Source organism: Clupea harengus, chromosome 16 (genome assembly GCF_900700415.2).
Source record: "Clupea harengus chromosome 16, Ch_v2.0.2, whole genome shotgun sequence".
NCBI lineage: Eukaryota > Metazoa > Chordata > Actinopteri > Clupeiformes > Clupeidae > Clupea > Clupea harengus.
This window is the reverse complement of record NC_045167.1, coordinates 18,363,935-18,376,119: the sequence shown is the minus strand read 5'-3', so window position 1 is coordinate 18,376,119 and position 12,185 is coordinate 18,363,935.

Here is a 12,185-nt window from a genome sequence, read left to right as displayed (position 1 = left end):
TTTTTTTTGGGGGGGGGGGGTATAAAAATGAATGAGACGGTCATAAAAGCACTTTGCGTCGTTCGCTTGGTCTCCGCTGCAGGAGCAGAGTGCGCTGGAGCAGGAGGAGAAGTGTTTTACGTATGCATCGAAGCGTGGAGACATAATGAAGGGGTGTAAAACTGTGACTACTCAGCGTTTTGGCCACTGAATAAATAAATGGGGAGAGGCTGCATTGGTTTTTTTTTCTTCCCCTTCGTCTTCTTCTTCGTCTTCGTCTTCTTCTACATGCTGTGGCTAAATTGAATGTAGTGTTCCTGCTGACAGTGATGGAGAGGCGGCCGCGTTTCCACGAAAATGAAAAGAGGAAAAACGTGTCTTTTTTCAGAGATCGTCGCTGTCAGTGGGTGCATGTGCGGCTGTGTGTGTGTGTGTGTGTGTGTGTGTGTGTGTGTGTGTGTGTGGTGGGAAAGACAGTGGGAAGTACAGGTCAGAATATGTCAAGGACAGAGGATTGGTGTTCAGCTTTAGGTACACACGCACACACACACACACACACACACACACACACACACACACACACACAGGGTAGTTGCTGAAGGAAGTGTGTGTATCCAGTACACTGCCAACACATCACCCTTTGTAGTCACTCCCACCCCCCCCCCTCCCCTTATCTTCCTCATAACTGATAAAGAAATCAAAGCATTCAGTCAAGGGCATTGCCTTGCTTCCCGTCATCTCACAGGCTTCAGTTCCGTCTGTAGAAAAAAAAGCATCTAAAAGTGAAAGCCAACACAGTCACAGGCTGTCGAAAAGCTTTTTGGTCTGAAGTATAGTCAAGAGAAGACATGCTTCTTTATTACCTTTTTTTTCATTTGGGATTTTACAAACAGAAGTACGCTGAGAAAGCAGGTTTCTTTTCCTTCCACCTACGTGTGACGAGGCTGGATGTTGGCCAGAGGTGTACTTGGCATTCCCGAACTTTGCCATCATGTTTATAATGTTTGCAGAGACCAGAGCATAATGGAGAGTAATTTTGTTAGGGGCCATTTTTCCCCCTGTCTTCTGAAAAACAAAGCTGTCATGGTGGGTGATTTCACCCAGACCGCTCATTAATCATCAAACGTGCACTGAATGCATCGGTGCGGAGGGGAGCCTCCGATCCAGGGCTCCATTATCTTCTATTACGCACACAGACAGACAGACAAACACACACACACACACAGATGGCCTGAGTCAGATCCGGCACCTTTCCCCGAAACACTCCTGCGTGTGTGTAAGAGGAAAAGAAAATGACTCCACCTGGAGGCCTGTGTTGGGCTTCATCGGTAGCTCTATGACTGACATGAACACCAACGCAAGTCTCCCCAAGCTGCCCCGTGTAGACAGATAAGCTGGTGCTGCATATCTTCAATCTTCAGCAAATATGGGCCTCGTCATCATCATCATATTCCTCCTCCTCACCATCATCATCATCTTCATCATCACCATCCTCACCATTATCACCATGCTCATCATCACCATCATCATAATCATCATACTCATCCTCACAATGATCATCATACTCATCCATCCATACTCATCCATACATATCATTATTTTCATGACCATCATCATCATCATCACCATTATCACCATGCTCATCATCATCATCATCATCATGCTCATCCTCAACATCCTCCTAATGATCTTCGTCATCACCTTCATCATCATCATCATGATACATGTGTATAGTGAGGCCCTGTTCAGATGCTCTCTGAGGGTCAGCACTGGGCACAGTGGTTTGTCACGGGTGTTTGGCAGACCCCATGTTTGGCTTCGGGCCTTTTGCAATGGCAGCTGGATCAATCCTATGTTGCAGTAGTTTCTCAACGGGGGGTGGTTGCAGGACCAGTGGCGTGTAATTGCTTTCGTGCCTCTCGTCCCTCTCTTGTGAATGGCCCACAGCCCGGCTCACATCAGCATGCATGGGGAGACCAAGCACCAAAACATAGAGAAGCACTCCCTCAGCCAGGCACTAAAAAATGCCAATATTCAGAGTTTGCGTAAACACTACGATCATTCCCCAGTGGAAGAGATCTCCTATCGAAATGAACCATTTTTTATCTTCAAAGGCCTTTGCTTGTTGCCAGTATTGTTCCATGATTTACAAATGGACTGCACACTCGGTTCTTCTGAGAGTTTTAGACATTTTCTAGCTAACATCAACCCAATAAATGCACTCACAACAAGACATCTGTCATCTCATTTACACATAGAACTGAGCTTTATTTAGCACCAGCAGCACACACCGAAACACGCATGCCTAGCATAACAACTCCTCTGACAATGCCTAATTCTTTCTGCACGTCATGTGTAGTGGCGGAGCCGTGCATACACCCTTGTATAACGGACAGGTCATCATTCGATATGCCTCCTTGCTGGTTCAGCAGTTTCCTGGTTTCATGCTAATCGCATACACCCCCGGGTCTGGATCAAATAATGTTCCTATTTTGCCCCGTGACCTTATTACGCCTGGCTGTGGAAAGTGCACGACCATTTCGGAGAGTGCCTAGCAAACTTCAGACTGATTAACGTTTTATTATATTTGGATGAGATAAGGCTGGAGCTCGTAAAGTAATTATCATACAATAACAACGTCATGCCCTGAGCTGAGGTAGTGCACGCATGTGTTGCGCTATGATACCGTCCAAAGCAAACAAATCCTATCCCCACCAGCCTTGGAGTCAAACACGCGCAAACACACGCTCACACACGCTCACACACGCTCACACACAAAGAGACACACACACACTCACTTGTTCTCCAGTTCTTTCTCACACATACTGTACAGACCCACACACACACACATGCACATATATAAACACACTCATTCTCCAGTTCTCTCTCACACACACACACACACACACACACACACACACACACACACACACATACACACATACCTATACACTTTAATGCATATTACTATACAATCCCCCATGCTCTCAGAGATTAAAATCACTGAGCAGCTTTAAAAATAACTTGAAACAGCACCATAAAGCTCCTCTTCACACACAATCACATGCATCACTAAAACACATTAACAGAGCCCGGGGCCCTGCCTGTCAAGTGCAGAACATCACACTGTTAAAACAACATGACAAATTCCAACCTTCTCACACCTCAAGCTAAAACACAGAACAAGACCCCACTCACACCTCCAACCACTAAATCCTTCCTCTCGCCCACTGTAAAGTGACCTTTTTTCAGGGGGATGGGGGGGTGTTAACTCCTGCTTACCTGTTTGGCAGACAGGTCCCTTTTGGAGGGCATGCTGGGGCTGGCGGTGGGGGTGACGGGGGCGCTGCGACTGCCGCTGTTGAACAGCGAGCGCACCGTGGTCAGCCACTTCATCCTGACGTCGCACAAGAGTCACACGCGTGTGCTTCTTCTCAAGCTCTTCTCAAACGGCAGCACACTGCAGAATCTCTGCACCTGGTCTAATGCAGCAATGAATTCCTTAAGAGCCACTCAGATAGAGGCAGGCAGAGAACAGATCACCAGTGGCACCGGAAGACACCGGAAGCTAAAATAAAGTCAACTCCATATCTCCAATATTAAGAGAAGAAGGAGGCCATGTTGAAGATCTTCAAAAGAGAGAGAGAGAAGCAACCAAATTCCCGAGATGGGCCCAAGGAAGCATTTGGAGTCTGCAGAGAGAGTGTGGAAGTTTCTCCAATCTCCGACAGTGCAGGACGAAAAGAGTGACGCCCCAGACCAATATCTCCAGCAACGAGCGAGGATGAAGCGCTTCCACACGAGCTGAGCACCTAAGGCCCGGGGCCAGGCCCATAAAGGCGCCTGGACTAGAGACAGAGAGTCCAGTGAAACTTAAGATGTCCGCATGATATCCCCTGTCTTGAGTGGAGGAGAACCAACGGCCAGTGAAGCGCAGTAGAGTGGAGTGGAGTGGAGTGGAAGGCTGGCGACTGGTCTGCTTCTCACCCGGTCGCTTTCTGATCCTTGCCGCCACCGCTCAGCCCCACCAGCCCAGTGACACTCAATCCCTCACGCGCTCCCTCGCACCCGCCGCCATCTGTCGTTTTCCCTTTCACCACCCCCTTCTTCTATCTCTCTCTCTCTCTCTCTCTCTCTCTCTCTCACCCCCTTCCCCCTTCTCTACACACACCCCCCTCCTGGTTTAAGTCTCTCATTCCAACCCCCCCCCCCCCCGCCCACAGGGATGTAACTGAGAGTTATGAAGGTAGTGGGCTTTAGAGTTGGCATTCGTGAGGCCTCAGCCAGACTTGGCCCTGCAGAGTCCAGGCAAAGGGAGGATGTCGGTGAGACGATGGCCAAGGCTGGGAGTGGGGTGGGGTGGGATGGGCAAGACTGGAGGGAGGATAAGAGTGGCAGGTGGCAGGATGAAACCCCAGCTGAGGGTGTGGGCACCACGTGCCATGTGACGAGCGCCCGTGGACTCCCTCGTGCCAACCACACCGTGAGGCGTAGCAGCCCCCCTGTCTCATCCCTCCTCTATTACTTGGCAGTGGCACATTAACGGAGCCGTCATGAACATCATTACTCATCCAAACCTTGCCCCCATAAAACCTGCTTGTCGGCAGTGGGAAATCTAGGTCTAATATAATATATTATATCATACTATGGATTTCTCTCCATGTGTTTACAGCTGTTTGAAACGAATGCTTAAAAAAAAAGATCAAAACACCAACATAAAACAGCAATGCCAAACACAGGCCTATGCTGTGCAACGAGCCATAGAGTAGCCAGTACTGAGAGGCTCATATGCTGGTACCAGTCATGGGGGGTTTCCAAAGACATGCCCCCCCCTGCGGGGTGAAGTCTGTACTTCCATTAAACCCTGTCAGGGTGCATTCCGTCAAGTCCGCCCAGGGCCGATCGCGGAATGCCTTTACAGTTGGACAGAGTGGGTGGAGGAGGAGGAGAAGGAGGAGGGATGTATGGGGGGAGGTGGGGGGCGGGGGGGTTGTGCTGCATCATCTTCCACACGAGCTGAGGAGGCGTGACTGGCGCTGCAGCCAGCTGCTCCCGCTGCCCAGCTGCATGATGCCAGGTAATGATAGCGAGGCAGAACCTCAGGACTGCTCCCTCTGCCCAGCTGCGTGATGCCAGGTAATGATAGCGAGGCAGAACCTCAGGACTGCTCCCTCTGCCCAGCTGCGTGATGCCAGGTAATGATAGCGAGGCAGAACCTCAGGACTGCTCCCTCTGCCCAGCTGCGTGATGCCAGGTAATGATAGCGATGGCAGAGCCTCAGGAGCTCGGCTGCTGTGCGTGAGTGTGCAGCATTAGAGGACGTTATCTTATGCCTCTCTCATCATGAGTGAGTGTGCAGCATTAGAGGACGTTATCTTATGCCTCTCTCATCATGAGTGAGTGTGCAGCATTAGAGGACGTTATCTTATGCCTCTCTCACCATGACGCTGTTCCACTGTTGGAATCTGACATTGACACTCAGCTGCGGATTCACGAGAACCAACAACGCAATTACTCAGTTTACTTGCTTCTGCTTGCATGTTAATATGCCAAGATGTTGGCCGCTGCATACAGAGACGAGACCGGAGGAGGATTCACAGCAAATATGTATGGGTCCATTGCAACAGGAAGCACCTACTGTGAGTGAAAATGAAAGGGGAGTAAGTTAATATGAGAAACGTGGAGCACTGCTGTGCTAGATCAGATTGCTCAGGGAGAGACTGAGCCTGGCCCTCTCCCGTGGCCCCCTCCGCATCTCCCCCTGACATCGGTCCACTGTTGAAATCCCATGTTGACACACACAATGGCAAAATTCACAATGGCAGCAACACTGTTATTAGTGAAATGACCTCCACTGAAATGTGTGCTAATGTGTTCAAATCCCTGACCGCAGGAACCCCCCATGCCCGCCTATTCCCCCCCCCCCCCATCCACCCACCCACCCCAGGCCAGACGGGGGTCCATCAGAGCCTAATGCCCTCATGAGGAAGCTGGCCATCTGGGGAGAGGGGTGAGATGGGGGGGTTGGGAGGGGGGGTTGCCAGTGTCTGGGCACTGCTATGGCTGAGATCAAGCAGAAGCTTATAGTCTTAATTCATCTCTTAATCCTTTTCCGCTGGTCTCCATCAAAGTCAACTTTCTGAACAGCGGTTTGCATTTTCCCTCTGCATAATTCTCTGTGAACGAAGAGCAGAATGGCTGAATTTGAAATGCAAAAAAATAAATAAATAAACGAGTGAGTACAAAACAACCTTCCTTACCCACAAAAAAACACACACACACACACACACAAACACAAACACAAATAAATGAGAATAATGATGGTGCACAACACATTCAGTGACAAACACTGGGGTTCTTCCAGGGAGCAAAATGAATGGTGTCGTTCCTTCCTCTCCTCCTCAACCTCCTTATCCTCCTCCTCCTCCTCAGAGAAAGAGAGAGAGTATGGGGCTGCTTAAGACTTCGCCGCAGAGGGGAATTATCCCAGCAAGGGAGCGAGTTCTCATCTCCCACAATGCATGGCCCAGGAATTGGGGGGGAGCAGTTCCGAGTTGTGCCGGTGAGGGCGTGCATTTGTCATGCGTAATGGGCTTTTGTTTGTCATATACGCAAGCGTGTAATGGGCTTGTACTGTAAGCGTAATCAGTTCAGCATCACCCTCATGAAGATCCAATTAAAGTTCAAATGATGCAAAACAGCACAAGATCCTGATTTTAGTATGCCCGTGGGGGATGGAAAGAACCATGACAAGGAACAACAACAACAACGATATGCCAAGTTTGAATACCGTGTACAACGAACCTCTTTTATAACTTCCATTCATAGAGCATTGCATTTCTGTAGGGATGGGCAAAACACCCAAAAAAATCAAATCACAATCGTTTAACACGAATCATCATCACGATCAATCACAAAATAAGACGACATAATAACCATAAAATAAAATAAGTGTGCAACATTGTCTTAAATCCCATGTTGACAGCCGCTTTGAATGGCACCATCTCCTGAGCTAGACAGAATGAGATCGACTTAGTCACTGCTTTCCAGCATTGCTGCTTTGTTAAATTGGATTGCCAGAGATCTTTTCTCTAAAGATGCCATTGTTTAGGGTTAAAGTTGATTCCAAATACATTTAGTGTTGCTTGGCTTGGTTCTGCACAAAGCATCAAGCTGAAAAAATGCTCTGGGAGGAGAGAAAAGTGAAAAACTTTGCCCGCCTGTCAAGACCTCCACCCCTCAACACACACACACACACACACACACACACACACACACACACACACACACACACACACACAGAGAGATCCGATAGCAGCCCACCCTCAACACAGCGCCGAGCAACCACAACACCCAGCGCCTCGGAGAGAGCTGCAACCGACCACCATCCAACCCCCCCCACCCCCACCCCTTCCACCCCCTCATCCCCATCCCCATCCCAAGCCCAAGCCCCACCACACACCAGGCCTCCCCCGGGCCCGAGCCCCGTGCCAGGGTGCCGTGGCTGTTTCCTGGGGACTGGGGGTTTGGAGGCCATCCACGCTTCCCTGCTCCCACATCTCAGGCTTTTCAGCACTCACTCGGTGCTCGATGCCTGCTGGAGCAGAGGGCCTTTCATCCCGCTCCAGACAGCCAGGGAGAAAATCAATAGGGCCATAAACATATCCTCATAAGAAAGCCATTAGAGGAAATCCAGCCATTTTTTTTGTAACCATGCTTGTAATCCGTTCAGGAATGGCACTAGAGTTTTTGCTGAGTGAATTTGCCACCAAAACTAAATGCCAACTTTTTTCTTCATGCTGGAATTTTCCACAACGTAAAATGCAAGTATGAGTACAACTATATAAGTTGCCAGAGTAAGTAGGGCTGGTGCGGGGATTCGGGATTCGGGATCCAGCAGTAATCGCACTCGTTGTTAACCTCCTTTATGCAGTGTGGCAATCGCTGTGATAAGAGTGAGTTAAATGAGAAGGGTAAGCCTTGTTATTTTTATGCACACAAAAAAAAAAAGTCACAGTCAAATCCCTCTCGGTTGAAAACAAGGCATCACATGCCATCGACCACATTAGCAATTAAGTTCAAATCTGTCAACAGGCCATCACCAGATATTGCCACAAGAATTATTACCACTGAATACAACACACACGTAGAAATTAGCTCGATAATGCTCAAGCTGTTCTTCTTTTAGCTGCTCTTGCAGTTACACTAGTGCTTTGGTTTGGCTTGTTGGTAACATGGCATGTTTCAGAGCAGAACATGGGAAGAATTTCAGGGACATTTATCATGGAATGGTCGCCAATTCACCACCACAATGGCCACCCACTATACGCAACAACAACAAAAAAAGGTCTCAGATATTCCATTAAATGCCACGCAGTTTGAAGACACCATCATAAATCAGGTCCGCCATTGCATCGTGGATCTAAGTGAAATGTCACGAGTTGCGTCTTTCAACCGTCCCGAAGAGCAACAATAAACACGCCTCTATTTAATTACAGCTGAAAAAATATTTTGATGTACGGCTCATGGGCCTCAGTGTGGCAGGTTGTTTGCCAGTAAAGCAACACAGATGGGCCTAACTCAACAGCTCAATACAGTGGGGTGTGAGCGGGAGACTGAGGTAGGACTTCTCTGATTCCATATTCTACGCAAACATTGATTCCACAAATGACAAGGTTACTGGGGTAGTAAACAGAACCCTGCCGTAGTCGTAGCGGTGACCTACATCGGGGCACGTCTTGTGAGGGGGCTTGGCGTGAAGGCGCTGGCGCTGGAGAGACTTGGCTGGGCACAGGGCGTGTGTGTGTGTGTGTGTGTGTGTGTGTGTGTGTGTGTGTGTGTGCTGGGCGCTGGAGACGCTCTCATCCTCTGCCAGGCTCTCCGGAGGGCCAAAAAAGCCACTTTTCAACGAGGGCTGAGCTCTCCGACAGCAACGACTCTTTTTGGATGCATGCAGATGTAAACAATTACAGGGGAAAAATACACATGATAGGGGGGGTGGGGGGTTGGGGGGGTTTGGGAATAGACATCCCAACTCAACGGGAACATCAAGGAGTGAAAGTTTCCTCTTGAAAATGTCACGTCTGGAGGAGCTGTATTTCCTCCATCTAATAAAGGCCACACGCTTGTGCTCTCCAAATGGCAGGTCTATAGGGGACCCCCACACACAGCCCATGGGAGAGAGCAGGCCAGCTCCAAGCAGTGAACCGCAGCACAAACACACCACTGAGACACTGAGACACTGAGAGAGAGAGAGAGAGAGAGAGAGAGAGAGAGAGGTGCTGGTCCCAGTGGAAGCACAACATGCACAATAAAAAGTACACACACATTCATTCAGTCTTACCTGGGTCACATGTTTTAAGCTTCCATGTTTTCTAATCTACAGTGCTGTGATCTGAGTATATCACACACACACACACACACACACACACACACACACACACACACACACACACACACACACACACACACACACACACACATCCCTCAAAATATATGAGCTTACAATAGCTTGTCAGGAACTCCCCATTTCACAAACATGGAGTGGCCAGTGTTGAGAGGGGAACTGGAAAGTTGCTGCCAAAGTTAAATAAAGGCCTCAAAGAAGACTGAGTCCTTTCATATGTTTCAAAACAACTTAGCCGGGTGTAAAAAATATAGTCATGGCATAGCAGCAGAGAGTTCAGTGGAGGTTTACACGCACAAACACACGCATAGCCAGATAGTGCTAGAGCATGTGTGTGTGTGTGTGTGTGTGTGTGTGTGTGTGTGTGGATGTGTGTGTGTGTGTGTGTGTGTGTGTGTGTGTGTGTGTGTGTGTGTCCTGCAGAGGGTCATGATGAAAGACAGCTGATTATCAGCAGGCCTGTGTGTGGAGTGTGTCTGGAGTGTCTGTGCTTAATGAAGCAGAAATCACTATGAATGTTGAAGTGATCACAGGGGTCCATCATCAAAGCCAACATGCAAAACAGCACAGAACACATGCACACACAAATACAGGCATTACAAACACACATACACACACACACACACACACACACACACACACACACACACACACACACACACACACACACACACACACACACTTTCTACTGCAAGTTTTGTCAGTGGGGATTAAAGGTTTTATGTGTATGATGGCAGATTATAATCTCAAAGGGCTATGATTGTCAAGAGGATTTTTCTTTGCTCTCTCGTGAGTGTGTTTACAGGCTGGGCTTGCTCCTGACACTTCAGCAAAAAAATATATGTATATTTTCTCTAGAACAGAGAGGTAGATCAATCATATTATGCATATAATGTAAATGCAAAACAATGTCACTACAATAGTCAATAAATGTCATAGAATTAAAAATATCTGATTCTTATCTTTTAATCAACATGAATTTGTAATTGTCGATTTTGAGCTCAATCTTAGATATTTTAATAAAAAGTAAAGTACTTCAATATTCCCAGGAATCAGTAGCAGTATCTACAGTACTAGAGTCTACATGAAAACCTGTTATTGTATTCTATAACACAGGCTATTTTTCATATATTTTTTTATCTGCATGTTTTGCAGCTGTATATTTCCAAACCGGGTAGGATGTCTGTCTTTATTTATTTATTTTGAGCACAGTCTGTTTTAATAAAAGTTCTCGTGACATCTCACATGTGGCTTTGACTTACAATTGAGTATTTAGCCCACTTTGTAGAAAATACCCAAGACATATATTGGAAATTGCCATTAAGCCTAAAAATACAGAGATATTTGGTCTATATCGCCAAGTCCTACCCATTATTCACAGCCCTGGCTGGGAAAAAGAGCTGTTAAAATTGCCTTCACACAATTAAAGAGGGTCATTGTGTTCTTTCAGAGAGAGTTATTGATAATGATCAATTTGTTTAACAGGCCAAGCTGGCTTCGTTGGTTTTTAAAGGTGGAATGTTTCTGAACCATAACCATTTATTTGACCGAGCTTAGTCATTTGTCTATTTTCTAACCACGTCTCGTAAACAAAAAACAAAATGTCACTGACAACAGAGCTCGCCTTAAATGACTTCACATCAAAGAACACATCTTCTACGCATGCATAAATGCAGTAGCGTGATGAGGAAAGCATTTCACGGCCCATAAAAAAGCGCTGACTTTGTCTGGGGGGGATCCAAAACAAACACAAATATCTACGACTGCACAAGTCTTTAAACATTTACGCAGAGCCGTATCTGATTGGGTTGTATTTCACTGTCGCAAATGGTTTTGTGTGAAAGTGATTTATCGAGACGTTCGTATGCTTAAAATGGGTGTTGTCCTTTTTTTCTGATCTGGAAATCTGTCACTGCAGCTCGGCAGGCTGAGCGCACCATGGAAACGATGCCATTAATTATATTGTTCTCCTGGCGATAAATTAAATCAGTTTGACATTTCGTCCAGCCTCCTCTCTGTCGTCCATGTTCTCTGAGCTTCTTTTTTTTGTACCTTTGGCAGGTGGCAGTTGAGTGTGGTGACAGCAGCTGAATGATTCAGGCTCGGGATCAAAGATCAAAGCCATGTACGAACTGCTCGCATGCACACAAACACACACACACACACACACACACACACACACATCTGCATGCTCGCTTTGAAAAACACGCCCTGCCTGTATATTTTCTCAGGCCTTGTGCAGCCGTCCCACAGAAATAATGTGTTTTAAATTGGCGCGAGTGACACACAAACAAGGGCTGGGAAACAGCGTGGTAATAACACCGTACCGCGGCAACGCACAAGGTCCCCGCCATGGACCTCAAACCACACGGTCTCTGTGAAAATGTGCAGCATTGCCTGAGGACTTCATTGAGCAAGAGAGACAAAAACAAGAGGCGCAGAAAAGGACAGGAAAAGCCTGAAACTCTTTTGTTCTTTTTTTTTTAGTTTTTTTAAGAATGGATCCCATAAACTTGCACTGGCCTGACCTAAACCTAGCCTCTGCTGTCTTTAAAGCAATAAACTCTTATACCTTGTCAAAACATGTAACCCTCAGTAGAGACAAGCAACTCTGTGTCAAGCAACTCTATACAATTATATACAGTGTTTTGGCAGAAAATTAGAGGATGGCTATTTGGCATAGTGATTCAGATTTGTATCCAAACATTTAGAGCACATCTTCATCCTTATCGATATGCAGTATAGAGACATACGTACATTATATCAAGATTGGGGAACGGACTTTCGATTCCTGGCACAC